The sequence below is a fragment of the Phocoena phocoena genome, chromosome 9 (genome assembly GCF_963924675.1).
Source record: "Phocoena phocoena chromosome 9, mPhoPho1.1, whole genome shotgun sequence".
NCBI lineage: Eukaryota > Metazoa > Chordata > Mammalia > Artiodactyla > Phocoenidae > Phocoena > Phocoena phocoena.
The window spans coordinates 27242037-27260940 of NC_089227.1; positions in this window are offsets into that span (position 1 = coordinate 27242037).

The window sequence follows — 18904 nt, forward strand, 5'->3', positions numbered from 1 at the left end:
AAAGATTTCTATGGCAGAACATATGGAAAATTAATGAAGGTGGATTAATTAAATTGCCTATGACTAAATTAAATTGCCTATAACTGAGCTAGGCAACTAGGATGCTTAAAAGTAATTTAATGCAGTCTTACTCAAACTAAATCTTCTAGAGTGATTATTGAATCCTACCTCATCCTCTGCCAAATACTGATTCTCTAAGGAAACACTTGTCTATTGAGGATAATCTGGCATTGAGAGGTAGCTGATGTGCTTATGGGACAACCAAGTGGAGATGTCAAAAAAGTTAACAATATGAATCAGGAAAGGAGGCGTCACTCAAGATACAAATAGAAAATTAAAAGTCTAAACATAGAAATTATTTAAGGAAACAACCTTACTTTATGATTTTAACACTTTTGCAGAGAATTCATTAGAATCTATTTGAATATGGAATTCCTGACATTAAAATTTGCTCAAATGGAAATGTTTGTCAATCTACTCATTATGGATTTTTTACAATACTTCCAATATTATGGAAGGTAAAGACTAAGATTTCTGGCCAATGTGTAATAACAGGGACCAGATCGACCCTTCTGCCTTAAACAACTAGAAAGTACATAGAACGATGGTGTGAAGACATTGAACAAAAGGTGGTGCAGGACTGGGGTCCCTCAGAGAAGGGAAATTAACAAAACGAGCCCTACAATTGCATCAGCTTGTTTCTTGGAAGCAGTATCCTGACTTCAGGGCAGAGAGGTTTAGAAGACTCAAGTATAAGACAAAATTCTTATTGAGTTGAGGATACAGAGAACCAAGTTCTGAAAAACCAAGGCAGTTAGACTTTGCTGACCTGAGTCCTGGAGAGAATTCTCCACAGAGGATAAGAGAGACCTTTGTATATCAGCAGAGGGATCTCTTCAATCTTTGGGGAACTACTGATTTCATGTGTGAGAGTAGGCTATTCTAGGAAGGAGATAGAACCACTTTATAAAGATTAGGCAGAAAAATAATCTGGAGCTAAAGGATCATAGGTCATGCTATCACTCTCCATCATAGAAAGACCTAGTAGGACATAAAGCATCAGTTAATATCCTTAGACTTATTCAAAATTAAAAGGCTAAACTAAACTAAACACTGGGAGAAAGTATGTTCACAACATATATCTGAAAAAGAACTTACATCCTGAATATATAAAGAATTCCTGCAACTCAATAATATTAAGACAACTCTATTTAAACAATGTTCACAATATATGCATAGACATTTTACCAAAGAATAAATGCAAATAGCAAATAAGCACAAGAAAAGAGGCTTAGCACCATTAGTCATTAGGGAAAAGCAAAATATCAACACAATGGGCTTCCTCTACACACTATTTTTTGGCTATCACTAAAAATACTGATAGCACCAACTATGGATAAGGATGTGGAATTTGCATGTGTTATTTGTGAGAATGCAACATTGTATAGCCACTTTAGCAAACAGATCAGATCGGCAGTTTCTTATAAATTTAAGCTTACCATACAATCCAGCAGTCTAAGTGCTATGTATTTACCCCGAAGAATTGAAAACATGTAACTACACAAAGATGTGCATTCAAAACTCATAGATTTATTATTAATAATATTAACATTATCATAATATTAAAACTAAAAAACAAAACAATTTTCCATCAACTAGCGACTAGATAACTTATGGTATACCCATACAATGAAAAACTACTTAAGAATCAAATGGAGCAGACTACATGCAACAAGAATGACTCTTAAAAGAATTCATAAGTAGAGGAAACCAGCCACAATAGGATATATTCTCTATGATGACACTTTTATGATAATCCAAGAAAATGTAAAACTTTAGATTCATAAAGCAGATAAGTGATTTTAGGTGGCCAAAGGTGAAATAAGGGAATTGACTGCCAAGGGGCATAAGGGAACTCTGAGGGTGATGGCAATGTTCATATCACAATTATAGTGGTGGCTAGATGATTGTATACATTTGTCAAAACTCATCAAATTTACACTTAAAATTGGTAAATTTTCTTATATGTACATTATAATCCAATGAAGCTGATTTTAAAATTAATGTGGATCTTGACAGCAGAGGAGTCTCAACATGTGAGAAGCAGGGCAAATATGGGAATTTTTCACATTTCACTTAATTTTGCTGTGGACATAAAACTGCTCTAAAAAACGAAAGTCTATTTTTAAAAAGTCAACAAAAATATACTGATGAAAAGTAAATTTTATCATAAAAATTAATGTGGCTTTGCTGAAGTCTTAACTAACACTAATATTATAAAAGAATGGATAAAATTTACAGGATTTTTAATTAAGATGATTGTTTTTGTGGGGCTGTTATTTATGAGAGAAAATACTAAATATTTCTGAATATATATTTGACATAAAAATTAGTTTTTCCACATAGATAACAAAATGTAAATTCACTGAAAATTATCTTGGATTTTTGTTTTCTTCTTTGACTAAGGAAATTATACCTCTAAAAATAATAATTTAAAATCTCTGAAGGCATATTTTGAGATTTTAGTTGACTACTTTCTATAGAAAAGTGATCAAAACATCAAAATGAATCTAATAGTTATAATGTTGAGTAAAAGCCAGACTCCAAAAGTAAATATTATATGTTCCCATTTATATAAATTTCAATTAGAGGAAAAACTAATGTATAGTGAAAAAAGTCAGAATGTTAGTTTTACTTGAGGGACTATTTTCTGGAAACTGACATGAAAGAATCCCATATTTTTATCTCAGTGGTGGTCACATATGAGTTTGTGTGTATCAAGTTATTTAATTTATCAAGTTGTGTAATTGAGTGGTTCACTTATCCATGTGGTTTGTACTTACATTCTGAGGTATTTTTTTTTCCATATTGGAGTCATATAATCTACTTAATATTTTTCTGAAAGTCTATTAATTTCCCCTGGCTTCTTGTTCTTCATTTACTCCCTTAGTGAATAAAACTTTATAGTTTTAACTCTCTTTCCTTTTCCCTTCCTTCAGCACCTTCATCTTTCCTTCCCATATCTTCTCTTCTTCTCATCAAATATTTTTTAAACCCCTACAATGTCCCAAAATGGACGAGGTGCTTGGGATACAAATGAACTGTAAAAATAGTATGGTCCTACTCTCATGAAGATTAAATTCTAGGAAAGGAGACTAATATTAGTTTTTAAAAAATTCAAGTCAATGGAAAAATGATAAATATCTCTGAAAACCATATAATATAGAGATTTGAAGTAGGCAGTAAGGTGAGAAAAGGTTTTCCTGAACAAGCAAACCTAGGAAGATGAAGAGGGGAGGAAGATATTGGCTACAGAATGTGCAACATCTGGACAGATATTGTGGCTGGAGGGAAATTGTAAGTATGAGGGAATAGGCTTCCCTCCACTTCAATTTGGATCCACCAGAACCATATGTCCTTTGTTTACCCATGGCCTCCATGCTAATAAACCCAACAGTATATTTTCAAACATGATCTTATCTGATATCTTAAGAGCATTAGACTTTATTGATAATTTCTCGTAGAATTTGTTCCAGGTTCTCCTTTCTTTTTCCACTATAATCTCTAGATATTCTCATATTCATCTATGACTTCAATGAGTAACTATGTAAAGTTTTTTAACAATGTGATCTCTAGGCCAGGCTGGTCCTCTGACCTCCAGATTTATGTCTCTTTCTCCCTTCTTCACATCTCCAGGGAATATCAATATCCCCTAATTGGAAATAACATTCTTGCTGCCCTAAGTAACCCCAAACTGACCTAACTAATAGTGTTCCCTATTTCAGTGTTACATCTGTTCTGTCACAAAAGCCAGACACTTAGAATTTAACTTTGACACCGCTTTCTTCTTTATGTTCCTCATCAAATATATTTCCATGATCTTTCAGTTAATCTATGCCAATCTCTGTTGCACTGATCACGAAAATATCCCTCTTATCACTCTATACTTCCTTTTTTTCATTCCCCTAGTCCTCGTATATATCACATCATCTCCATCATCACTGTGCTCTAACATACTTGTCCACAGCTTCTCATCACTGATGTATTATAGAGCCTGATCAAGTCCTTTGCAAGAGGTGGGGAGTGAGGCAGTATTACCACTTAATCATACATAAAGCAGTAAATTTTCACTGAAAACAATCAATACATTTAATTTTTAACAGAACACAGTTTTATGTGTTTAGTAACTTCACTTTTTTAAAACCAGAATAATATTTTCTTTGTGACTGGACATGCATGGGGTGAAAGTCATAAACCAGTGGCCCAAATTACACTTACACAGACATCGCTACTGTGTTCCTTGTGTTCTGCATTTCCCTCATATTGAAGACATGTTTACTAGTAACAATGGATATTTTCACTTTTATTTTTCATTTATCTTATTTAAAAATACAGTGTCTTACATACCATATTAAAATCTAAATTTAGAATTCTTAAAAGCATCACCAATAAGGCTGCTTGGTAACCAAAGAATGTTTCTGAGCACAATCATGCCAATAATACATAAATCCTTAATTACCATGTTTGTTATTTTATTTTCATCACTTGTATTTCCCAACTATTTTTATCTCTCAATTATTGTTTACAAAAAATTTCAAGTAACCTTTGAAATGTAGTCAACTTGATCTGTCATGACACTTGGCGCTCCTGAAGAATTTTTACTGATTGAACAGAGTGAAGATAAGATGAGTTGTGTATATTTTGTGATCCCTCTTGGAAACCAGACAGAAAATTAGTACTATAAATACAAAGTTATATGAAAGCATGTGTACAAGCACACACACACACACACACACACACACACACATACACATATACCTTAAAGTAACACATTAGAAAACATTTTTTGGATAGTCAGGCATTAGGAGCTTGTATAGGGTAAATATTTATTCACAGTACTTATATAAAGTCAATGTCAACATTGTTAATGATTTAGATGGCCTTCAAAATGCCTTCCCATCCTTCTCATACATAATGCCCATATCCTCATTTACACATGGACTTAGACCTTGCTTACTCTCCTCTAGTAGTATCATATCTTGAATAAGCCTCTGAAAGATAGCTCCCAAAATTCACAATTCATTTTTCCAAATATATATTACATTAGGAATTGAGTTTTCTGATCTTTAAGCCTAGCATGATAGCCTTTGCCTCTCCATTTCAGAATACAGAAAGAGAACTTCAAAAACTCAACTAGATTTTATAGTAGACCACTTCCTCTAGTAAGGCAAGAAACTGCTTGGTCATGTTGATAGCATACTAAGGGCCAAGACTGAGGATGGATTGTGGAATGTTTCAGGGACATGGTTATGTAACACGGCTATAGTGTGAGAAGAAAAGGAGGATACATTTCTGTAACAATATGCTATTGCATCCTGGAACACATCTGAAACTATCAGAAAGTAAGCAGATCAGAGTCATACTGCCATATCCTTCTTTTAGATTCATTATATCCTCAAATAAGTATTGAAATCAAATAAGGGGAGACTGACATTTCACTTATGGGAAGTTAATGGGTAAGAAAGTTTGGACTGGTAAAGACAAGCATCAAATTAAACTGTAACCACTATATACTATATAGTATATTATCTACCTATATACATGCACATACAAATACATAAACATATATCCTCTTTTCTTTTTTTAATTAAATAGAGGTGTTTGGAAAATTTGTTCATCAATTGTACCAGTTCTCAGAATATCCTGAAACAGAAAAAGACAAGTAATCCAGAAATAACAAGTTTCATCATAAGAAACTCTTCTCTATGAGATAAATTATTTCTTTGTATATCATCCAGATGCCTAATATATTTTTGTGATGCTACATAACATATATAGTTGATATAAAGATACAGATGGGTAAAGCATAGTTCAACATAGGTGAGTGAATTAATATGAAATAGGGAGGAAAAGTGTTTCATTTTCTTTGTCATATTAGAGTAGAAACTGACATGCTATGCTATTCATAGAATCAAAATAAAATTTTGAAATGTTTCTTTTTTTCTGTAGTATATTTTTCAGAGAGAGTAAGTAAAGCCTCAATGATCACAACACTAAAATGTCATAAAACATGGAATCTAACCTAAGAAGTAGTTTTTTGCCTGTGAACTTTTAGGTCCACATTGCTTATTGATTTTATCCTCTTTTCAAACCATATGTTAAGTTACAAATACTGAAATTGCTTCATTAAATCACATTTTTCCTCTTTTATGTGTCAGTTACCTATTAAGAACATATGTTATCTCGACACAGTAATGCTTATTCTCAAGTCATATACTATAAGCTTAATGCTCTGAAAAAACAGAGAAATAAAAATGTCACCATGTTCTAGATGAAAATAAAATTTCATCAAAATGATATTATAAACATTTAAAGCAAAACTTATAATGATGCAATAACAAATCCACAGAGTTCTTGGACATAAAGGGATATACTAAACAGCATTAGCAATGTATTTCCCTCCATATGAAGTCATTGTGTAATATTTACTTGATCTACACAGCTAAGAAAACTTAGACCAGAGATTTGTGTTCATCGCAACTGATGCTAGTTCCTTAAGTGGTAAGATGGCTCTGAACTTACTCTTTTAATAAACAAACCATTTCTCATTTCCTTTTTTATACAAGAGAAATAAAGCATTTAAAAATAGATTTTACGGGCTTCCCTGGTGGCGCAGTGGTTGAGAGTCCACCTGCCGATGCAGGGGACGCGGGTTCGTGCCCCGGTCTGGGAAGATCCCACATGCCACGGAGCGGCTGGGTCCGTGAGCCATGGCCGCTGAGCCTGCGTGTCCGGAGCCTGTGCTCCGCAACGGGAGAGGCCACGGCCGTGAGGGGCCCGCGTACCACACACAAAAAAAGATTTTACTATTAACTGTAAGAAGGTATGTATCTATACCATTATTCTACCCATTCAATTTCCACTTCCCTCCCATTTATATTCCTTTCCCTATATCCCCCATTAAGATGCCAGCATTTTGGATAGAGTTTCTTTTAAGAGATTTTTCTAAAACAACATATTCATTTGCAACAGCAAATGAACATTAAATCACACGCACAATAGGTTTTATCCTGCCAAACATAGAGACAAAACAGTACTGTTGGAATGTTTCTGCCTTTGGGGTGGGGTGGGGGAAACTATTCTTTCAATTATATCACTTTTTAAAAAATGCTTCTCTAAAACAGAAGACTTTGGTGCTAGTCCTTTAAGATGTGATTCTTTATAAATGTACTTTCTGAGTCCACGTGTTTTGTATGCACCATCATGAGAAACAAATAGATGTATAGTTAGAATTCGGTAGGGTAATGGAGAAGATAAAAATAACTTAGAATTACTAAATTCAGGTCATTCCTCCAAAAATGATGTGAAAATATGCCCTTATTATTCTTTGTATCATAGCAAATTTTAGTCTTCCCACCAAGTCACGAAATCAATTTATCCACCACTGTAACTTCATGAGAATGAAATATAGCATCTGTACACCAGACCTTCATGGCTGACTGAGGATAACGCAGATCATTTCCAGTTAAGATTCTCAAGGAAATTAAGTATACAGAATGGAATTCCCTAAATTAGAATGTCCACAATATGAAGGCAGAAACAACTGTTTTGACCAGAAACCAAGTCTCTAGTGTTTCACAAGTTCAGTATAACAAAAGCAAAGCTGCTTCTGCTCAGTTTCTCAGCCGTTTTATAGGATATAATGATTTCATTCATTCAATAAACTAAAAGTTACATTATATTCAAGTATAGAAATACACCACACTTACATATGTTGATTCTGTAATAAATGGATAATCTGAACCTACATAAATGTTTCTAAAAAGCTTGAATTTACTAAGTCAACAGCTAACTTTTAAATTACTCTCACCAGTAATCTCTTATTACACTCTTCTATTTTTTTTTTAATCTGATCAAGGGTTCATATCATATTATTTCCACTTGGAAAAATTTCTGTCTGCTGAATCTAGACAATCAAAACTAAGGAGTAAACTGAAGAAAGCTAAAAAATATATGATCCCAAGTTAATGTGCTTTAAGGCAAAAGAGCCGGAATAAAAGACAAGTTTGTAAACACTTGAGAATGTAATTTCTTAATGTATATTCCCTGATCAATAAAATGTTAATGAAGAACCTGGTCTGTCTGAAGTGCCCATGGCTCTTCATAATGGTATAACTGGAAATAAATGGAAATATCCTAGAATGAAGAGAAAATAGCTTAGAAAAAGTCTTCAGAAACGGTTTTAATAAGAAATGGCAGTGCCATACAAATTTTTGCCGTATTTCTGATTCATGAATTGTGTTTTACAGACCTTATTTACCCACTGTGCACAATAAATGATATATCTATGGATATTAAAAATATATTCTTCTTTGAAAATTATTTTAGTGTTTTAAAAGTATATAAGGATTCGGATCATGTTGACGTTACCATGTATGCAATATAATGAGTTTAATTTGTCCTTTTAAAAAGATAATTTAGAGGTAAGATAGCCATTTACTTATTGTACCTCCATGCTAATTAACTTTAATTCTAATATGTACTTGTAATCAAATTCAAAATTTAAATTAACTTATTCACTTGAGTTTAATTCCAAGAGTATATAAACAGCACTCTATTCTCAACCTAGTCCATATTATAAGAAAATGGCCTGGAATTTATAGGTTAATCTTAAATACATCTTTAAACATAAGAGTTTCAGAAATGTGTTTTTAAATTACAACCAGTGATTTAGTAGAAGTCTATTAAATGAATGTAAATTGAATTCCATAAAGTAAAACTAAATCACTATGAAATCAAGACCTTTACAACATGCATTTTAATGAGAAAAGTAGGCAGTTTGGAAAGTTTGCAATTTTTAAAATATATATAAAGTAAGTTTTGCACCTGCAAGAAAGTCTAACGATAAAAGGATGTCATTTGGGTCACTTAGTCTAACTTCTTTATGTATTTTGATTTTTGAAATGTCCTCAATTTAAGTAAATACAAATAATAGAATTACTTTATTATGAAACACGGTTTTAATATGATTAAATATTTAGTTCTGATAAGTCTGCACAATGGTATTTAAGTTTTTTATGATGTTGGAAAAATGATTGATTCTGAAACGCCAGGTATGGATTTCACAAAGCAGCTTAATTCTGATTAAGTCTACCTAAGAATCACACAGGTAAATTATGACACCTTTTTCTCTATTTCATGTTGACAAATTAATTCCTAAATAGACTCAGAACTTCAGAATCCTTGCTCCGCTAGATTTGGGAGGTATTACATTGAAAGACATTATAATTACAAAAGTACTAGCATATTTTTCACTTGCCCAAATTTACTTGGAGCAGGTCAGAATGAAGTCTAGAACATATAGTTTATTATGCAGGTTTTGCTAATGTGCATAGAATTCTTAAATTATCTAAACTTCAAAGGGGAATAAACACACTTTGGGGCCAGCTATTCTTATCTACAGCCCTTTAAAACAAATCTACAAGTTAAATAACTCCTTACAAATTCTGTTACCAAGACTAAAACCTACCTTGAATTTTTAAAATGTAGAGCTATAAATATCTTTTTAAAAATTTTATTATCAGAAACTGAAAGTTTAATATTTGTTTTTCTGTATTTCATCTTTCGCTTGAATGCTTGAAAACGTTTTATAACTTCATATGCTTATTACAGATTTTATTGTGAGAGATGTTTTCAACAGGCCATATTAACCTGTATAGGTATACTTAACTTTTGCTATAAAACTGTGACAAGTCACAAGGGAAACAATATAGGAATGAGGCAAAACAGGGTATTCTAGATTGGCTGTCATCTACTCAGTAGTAATGGAATGAAATTAAATCTTTCAAAACAAAATTAGAACTGGGTCGTCTTCATTCTTTCCCACATCAAATGTAATTGACAATAAATTCTGAGACATGAGGACACGCGGTCAACAAATGTGCAGTCTATCAAATGAAGGAAGAAAAGAAGGATGAAAGGGAGGGAAAACAACACAAGAGTTATAACTATACATAACAATGTCAAGAAGGGCAAAAAAGATTTTTGTGATACTATTTCACTGAGTATACTATTAACCAGATACAAAGATAATAGAAAAGACATGTAACTTTAGGAAACAGGAAACTTTTTCACAAGCAATATAAGAAATTAATCAGGAAGTTAATTAGGAAGAAATTTATTTAATCATCTCAGAGAGTATGGGGTAGTTTTACAAAGAGAAAATCAATGTAATTTCCTTTCTTGGCAGGGTGGCCAAGCCACAAAGGCAGAAAGAAAATGCAAGATCTCAAATCTCCTACAGAAAACTTACTAGATTTGGCAGGAACCAAGATTTTTTTTTTTTCCATAGAAGGTGGGTTTAATTAATTTTGTATAATTCTTAAAATCTTATGCTCTGATTTTTGGGTGGTTTATAACTAATTGACTTTCAAAGGCTGGTGTTAATTTCTGTTAATCGGTTCCTGGTGGATATCAGAAACTAGAAAAAAAATAAAAGTAAAACACTAAAAAGTAAGCAGGAGCTCTTGGAGCAAGTAATGACTAGATCTTGGGGAAAAAGTAAACTGTTTTTCAGAATATCTTAAGTTGTCACCAAGTAGAACCATAGTGGCTCAGAGTTCTACTGGATATGATGATCCAAAGGAGAGATGACTAAATTTGGAGCATGTTCTTGCTGAGAGAGCTTGTTTTGAAGGAGTATAGCTAAATGGACTTGAGAAACATTTATAATTTGAAAGAAAGAATATTTATATTGAATTGCAGAAATTATAAATAATTGAAACCAGTGGTTATAATATTCCTAAATGGTAGATAGGAACAAATGAAAATAACAAAACAGAAAAATAAAAATGTAGAGGTATCACAAAATAGAGGAGATTCTACCACTAGAGCAATGGATCTATGCATATATGCAAATAAATACATTTATTGTTACTAAGCATGGGAATTATGTCTTTTTAATATGAAGCAATTGTCTATATTCAAAGGCAAAAAATAAGTGGACATCACACTAACATAGAATTGGAGAGTGAAGAAAAAACTTTTGATTACTAATGATGCCATGATAATGATGAGTCTCATGACATAGAACAGGAAGCTAAGCCATCTGGAAAAGTGCACTGTACAGCAAGGAGAACCCTCAGAAAACTTCCTATTGCTCAATCATGTGGATACAAATGACATCATCTTGGGAGTCAGAGAGGCATCTTTAGGGTTAGGGCTGGGAGGTTAACTGAAGAACTTGGGAGAAGATGCTGCATCTTTCATTCCTTCATTCCTACAAGTGAATTGGAAGGTGAATGTGGCTCTAGGCTCTCCCTTCTTCCATTTCTATGATAGTTTTATAACTTCTTGAAAATAGTTTGTCTATTTTTTTGTTTGTTTTTTAATGATGCTCATGTAGTTTGGGATGGTTTATTTACTGGTTAAGAATTGGACATCTGAAGACACTCTCTGAGATAAATATCCTTCCTTCACCACTGAATAACTGGATGACTTCAAATAAGTTATTTAATCTCTCCAAGACTCAGTTACCATATTCATAATATGGCAATAAAAATAGTACCTCAAAATGATGATGAGAGAATTAAAGCACAGAATTCTCAATTCCAACCACATAATAAATACTTTAAAAAGTTAATTACCATTATTCCAGGCTTTTATAGGTCCATCCACAACATTAGAAGGCCTATTTGAGCACTTGTTCTGAAAATATCAGAAAGATCCAGGAACTACTTGACAGAGCTGTTTAACAATGAATATGATGGTGACCAAGGGCAGATATATCATGTGAGATCATCCTTATCAAGCTTTCTAATGTCACCTTTCAGTTATGGTGTTTTATGAAAATTCACACCCTTGAAGTTTCACATGGCCCAACACGTATGGAATCCCTTTCTATATTTTTAATAGAATTCTGTTAACTATTAGTATTTACATACTTACACAGAACTGTAGTATTTTCCCTGGTAATTTTACATTTCCATCAACTAACTTTGATATAGTTATCTACCTTTTTTTTTTAACATTAAGGGTGCACATCACAACGTGACACAATAAAGATGAAAATGTAATTCAAGCAACAAACATGAAGTAATTGTTCAAGTACATGAAAATGGGTTAATTAAAGTAAACTATCCCATCAATGAATGTTAGCTGAGACAAACTAATCAATTCAGTAATAACTGAACACATTTTAAAAATGTAACAATTAAGACTATCATGAGAGTTCTGTGAAAAATCAAATTCCTGTATTCAAACTTTATATATTATATGTGCACAAATTTGCTTCCCGTGTGTTTTCTCAGAAGCAATCAATCTGTCTGCAGACCCTGCAATGGTAACCCACCAAGTGTTGTAGGAGCACTCTTTGAAAACCCAGGACTGAACTGTGGGCTATTCCAGAGACCCAGCATACAGAGACCCACACTGTGCCTGCAGGAAAGAGACACTCATTCATTCATCTAGATAGGGAAACATCCTGCAGATCAAATGGATGAGGAAAAAAATGGGAAAGCTACAAATCAAACAGCGTTGTGGGAGGGTACCATGGAGCAACAGCTGGAGGAAGGAAATGGATGACGTGTCCTGACACAGATCACCAAGCTGCCTCAGAAGCCAAACAAAGTAGCAATGGGAGAGTCAGTCTATAGATATTTGCTGAAACTCTCTTTCAGCAAAGTCACATCATCTGACAAGTTCCTGACACACCTTATTGAAAATTCCATCCGTCAAAGATAAAGGAAATGAATTATTTGGGAAATGACTACTTTGGTTCTAATTCTAACCAACAAAGAATTGATTCACTAAGTGAGAGAAATAGGAATCCTGAGAGAAAACAGTTCAGTGGCCTAAAATTCCATGATAGCCCAGATGGGACTGGATTCTCACTTTTCACTATTGGACATTTAGAAATACATGTCCATGTCCCAAAGGCAGCATTAATGGGGAATTTTCTTCCAGTTTTTTCCCAGTTCTCTAAAAGAAAGTTTTAACAGCTTTATTTAGATCTAACTTCCAGTCATTTCTAAAATGTGAATAGATGTAGATTTTTAAATTGGCCTCATTAAACATACAATTTTACAATTTTGCATTCAGTTTTATAACATAAACATGTTTCCATTTAATCAATGTGATTAACCTAATTTGAGTGGCTACATAATAATAAACCTTATGGTTTAGAGAACTTTGTGACTTACTTTCACACCTCTTCTAGTCCTGCTTAATTATGGAGCAACCAAACTGCTTTTGTGACATTGTTATGAATCCCAACTCCTGGTATGGATATGATTGATTCAGGACAATGGTTCTCAGAATGTGAGGTAGAGAACCCTAAGTTCCCTCAGTAAGTTTTCAGGGGCTTTGCAAAGTCAAAACTACTTTCAGAATAATATGAAGATCTAATCTGCCTCTTTTGCTCTCATTTTCTGGTAAGCATACAGTGCAATTTTCCAGAGGCTACAGATGGGTCTGTCACCACAAATTGAACACAGATGCAGATATGAGAACCCATCTATTAAGCCAGATATTAAGGAAATGTACAAAAATATAAAACAATGCTACATTCTAATTGGTTCTGGAGATTCATTTTCATTCAAATATGTATTTGTGTTAACATATGATTATTTTCTTACGATTTTAAATAAAGTAATAAATACATATTTTTAATGTCCTTGCTTTAATTCCTATTACAGTACATATTTACAGATATAAACAAAACCTTTTAGGGTCTTCAATAATTAAAAAAATATAAAGAGGTCCTGAAACCAATAGCTTTATATGGTAACATAACCCTTTTTCATGTTCCCTAAAAACTCTTTGTCTTAATTTTAAGTTTGCACATGACTATTGGTTAAACAAAAAGGAAATATTGAAAAAAAATTATATTTATGTTTCTAATGAAAACTTAATTTTCTGTTGTCAAGTACCTACTTCTTTCCTTACAAATTCTTTGTCATTTAAGCTTAGAAATTCATGGCCTTTTTTGGATTTAAGCTATTTATTTATTTTTCTAATGTTTTAATTATTTGAATTTTTTATATTTAATTATTTTAGCCACAAAAAAAGTATACCGTTGTGTGGAATAAGAAACAAAGTATTTTATAACCTGAGATGTATTTTCTTGTGTGACACAAGAATTTAAGTATATCTTTCTAAAAAGCAAAATCCAATATTCTATTAACATTACTGTGCTGTTGGTTTCTGGGGGTTTTTTGGTGTGGTTTTTTTTTTTTTTTTTTTTGGTTTTTGTTTTTGAGTAGCAATTATGGATCAGAGGCAAAATTCATTATTGAAGAAGGAAAAAAGAAAGGAGCAAGAGCAATTTTTGCAACGAAAAGAAGTTAGTAAATTCTGAATAGACCGTTCAGGTCAGGCAGGCCCTGAGGACACAAAGAGACCTTGAAAAGGGAGAGGAAAGAAAAAAACAACAGAACAAGGGGGAAGAAAAAAGAGGTGGAACAGTAGAATTGTTTGCATTCTTTTAACCACAAGAATGAGGGCAGTTACAAACACAGAATGCCTTCAACCAAGGAGAGTTAGAATCCTTGATCGAAGCTGAGCTGTGTACTAAGTCAGCAATAGGATTCCGCCTTACCATTACCTTCTGGTTATGACACTACAAAGCGAATAAAAACATACGACAATTATATAATAATAATAATTAGGAGTAGAGATGGAGGTGAAAGAGTCAGTTCAACCCTGCAGGGAGAATCGAGGGATGTTTGGGTGGGGTTTGTGCCACAGGAAAATAAATGACATGACAAGGAGGAATTATACCTGAATTCCCTTTAGCCTGCGTGCTGGAGAGAACACTGTCTTACACAGTCTACTGAAATAGTCATGCTTGGAAGGGAACGCCCACATATTTAGAGTTTGGAAGTAGAGAATGATTACTCTTTTGGTGCCTTTATGGTTCAGAATAGTCCAAGTATGAGAGCAGTTTGTGCTCTCTGCACTTATTACAGCTATGCCTATTCTTGTCTCTTGAAAAAGAGACAAGAGTTTAAATAACTTGCTCCAAGGCCCACAGCTCGTACGGGGTGAATCTGGACTTCAAACCCTTATCTCTTAGACTCCAAAAATTATTCCCTAACCTGTCTCTCACTTTTCGAAAGACTCTTCCTTCCCAGGCTAAATTCAATTATACCTCATACTCTATTATTGTCATCTGTTCCATTGATATGTTCATTTATGTTGGTAACAACACTTTTACTGTGGTGACTTCTAGTTACCCCTTATTACTCACCATTTTCACATTTTGTTATGTTCTTACCTTTGGAAACAACTTCAGAATTACTCTTAAGATATTACTAAATGAATTATATATTTAACATATTTATTTTTATAACCAGAACCAGATACTACTCTAGGATACTGAGACCCATATACATATTATAAGATGATATTTCTCTAAGAGTTTAATAAGTAATTCTAAGAGATTGTGAATAGTACACCTGTGATCAGAAACATGAATTTAGCTTATATTTGAAATACTTTATCTTGAATGAGATAAAATTATATTAGAATTATACTTGAATAATTATAACATGGTTAGAAAATTTAACAGAATTAGGGACACTACTGTCCAACTAAATTATTTGAGCATTATATTTACCAGTAAAAATAAAATAAAGGCTTTCCATTACTTTTGAAAGCTCACATTGAAACTACCATAGACAGATAAATCTTTGTCCAAAAAAAATCAAAAATGACTATTTTTTTAATGATGAGTTTGGGAAAACAGAAGAGAGATATCCTTCTCCTTGGTTTATAATATCTCTCATGCCCCCATGTCCAGATGGAGAAGTCAAAGACCTTCTTTTTCTTTAATTATTGATTTCACTGTACCCTATGATCTAATTTTATCAATTAGGCAGAGGAGTACATTGTAATGCCACAACAGTGAAAATTTCCTTCATCATATATTTATTAAGAAACTAGTAGAATAAAGACGCAGACCTACTGGAGAACGGACTTGAGGATATGGGGAGGGGGAAGGGTGAGCTTTGACAGGGCGAGAGAGAGTCATGGACATATACACACTAACAAACATAGTAGGTAGATAGCTAGTGGGAAGCAGCCACATGGCACAGGGATATTAGCTCGGTGCTTTGTGACAGCCTGGAAGGGTGGGATGGGGAGAGTGGGAGGGAGGGAGACGCAAGAGGGAAGACATATGGGAACATATGTATATGTATAACTGATTCACTTTGTTATAAAGCAGAAACTAACACACCATTGTAAAGCAATTATACCCCAATAAAGATGTTAAAAAAAAAATAAAAGAAACTAGTAGGTGCCACAGACCTGAAGTAGGCCCATATTTAGTTTTGAATAAAGCAAAACTCTATTATCCTCTTATAAATCTGACAGTCTAGTGGAGAAACATAGGCATTAAACAATTACCAGTGGTAAAAGGGGTACAAAAATGTGTTATTAACATGTAAATTATGAGGACATGCTCAATATTCATTTACTAATACAGTGAATTACTCATTTTTATTAATCTGCTATAACCAATTACTTTTCTGAGCAAACCACCATAGTAGAAAATGTGTCTTTGCTGTCCAAATCTCACTTTGCCTTGTAGGACTCTGTAGGTTACAACAATGCTTCATGCCCAATCAAGCAAGAATATAGAACACACATTTGTTTCTGTCTTAATAGATGAGCACTCCAAGGCAGAATGACTTCAGGCTCCCTCAAGAGATACACTTGGCTCGTCATAAACAACAACTGAAAGGGCTTTTGTGTTCAATGAAAATCCACATGTCATTTTCTAGGTATTGTAAGATGATAGGCATACTGGCAGGTAATTGTTATTTTAAAACTAACGATTTAAAGAAGATGATTCAAATTTTTATTTTCTTGGTCATGTAGGATTTCTCACTGTGGTTTCATTTAATGATGGCAGAAACTTACTAAGAGTTTGTTAAATGGGTCGACGTTCTAAATAATTTACATATAGTTCATTTAATCTTCAAAAGACAACACAAAACAAAACAAAATGAAACTTATAAGGTGGGCTCATCTCATTCCAAGTTTAGTTTTTGTGCAAATTGAAATCCTGAGAACTTAAGTAACTTGTCCTAGGTCTTGACAATAACTCTATGAAATACTCTGTGAATCTACTAGTCCTGCTCTTCTCTATTTCTCCCTGTTCAAACACATCTACGAAGGATATACAAAGTGATCGACAGCAAAACCCCTCTAAAAACGGGGTGGAGTGTGAGTAAAATACTTTTTCTACTAATAAACAAATGTATAGGCTATGTATGGAATTACCAGTTATGGGGATGTCTCCATAATTTAGTCTAGTTAGTTAATTTTCCATCTAAAGAAACAGACTAATAAATTCTACTTAGTTTAAGTTATATCAATTGCCCTTAAAAAGAAGTGTTCTTGGGCTTCCCTGGTGGCGCAGTGGTTGAGAGTCTGCCTGCCAATGCAGGGGACACGGGTCCATGCCCCGGTCTGGGAAGATTCCACATGCCGCGGAGCGGCTGGGCCCGTGAGCCATGGCCGCTGAGCCTGCGCGTCCAAAGCCTGTGCTCCGCAACGGGAGAGGCCACAACAGTGAGAGGCCCACGTACCGCAAAAAAAAAAAAAAAAAAAAGAAGTGTTCCTAAACTAAGCCTATAAACTCTCCAAAATAATCTACATAATGTGTTTATGTCTTTAAGAATTCTAAAATAAATTTAAAGCACTAAGGTATACGCATAAATAAAACACATCCTTTTTATAACTGCTAAACAATAGCTTTGCTAAAAATTTCTCTGGATTTTGAAAGGACAGATTTGCTATAGATTACCCCAAAGATGGTAATCTAGTCTAGCTATCTGCAGCTATTGTAGTTACTTCAGAGAAAAAAGACTAAATTTGAATTAAGGTTTAACAAGAATCTAAGCTTTTGTTACAACCTGTGGAGGAAAAACAACATCCCAGACAGGAAAACTGGAGTGGGGAAAAAAAAACATATAGATGAGAAGACAAGGGATACATCTGGAATAATGAGGAGACCTATGTGTATATAGGTAGAGTGCCATCGGCTGGAAATACAGGCTGAAATCCAACTACGAAATATAAAGATTAAGCCAAAGAGATTGGACTTAATTCTTTGGGAGCGATATAATTTCCCTTAGCCCAATCTACAAACTTGTTTATTTAAAAGGATCTCTAAGAAATCTTAGGTTTGTAAAATATTAGACCTTGTATCAACAAATATGTAGTAATTTTACACGTACTCCATAGAAAGTACTACAAATAAAAACATGACTGAGACAGAGTTAATGCTCCCAAGGACATTCTGGTTTACTTGAGTAAATAAGGAATCACGACATAATGCTATAGGTGCTGTGAAAAATTAAACACATAAAGTGTTTAATCTTATAAATAGTACACCATAATATTTTTTAAAAATATAGTATAAACCTCAAAAAGTCTATTTTTTGTTACAACTTCAAGAATAGAATGAAAATTCATTTATTGTATTTTTAGTGAATCTTGCTCACCAAAATAGAGTTTCTGACTAGGACCCAGTACTTTCTTATTATATGTAATCTTTTTCTTTCTTTCTTTCTTTTTTTTGCAACCCAACAGAGGTGACTTGTACGTCAAACCTAGGCAGTTATTTTGTGGATCACTTAAACATTACATCACTGTGTCAGAATTTTGATTTGGATTTATTAGTTTTACATTTTGCTGTTTGGGGCAGTGTCTCAAAGTCACATCATACTTTCACAACCTTGTTACAAAATGAAAATCCAGAGATTTTATAGTAGAAGATTTGTTTTATTTCTCAAAACACTGAATCCAATCTTATCTCAGAGATGTATAGCCAAATGATAATAATAGAAAGTATTTTCTACTGAAAAATGTGTTCATTAGAATACTTTTTAGAATA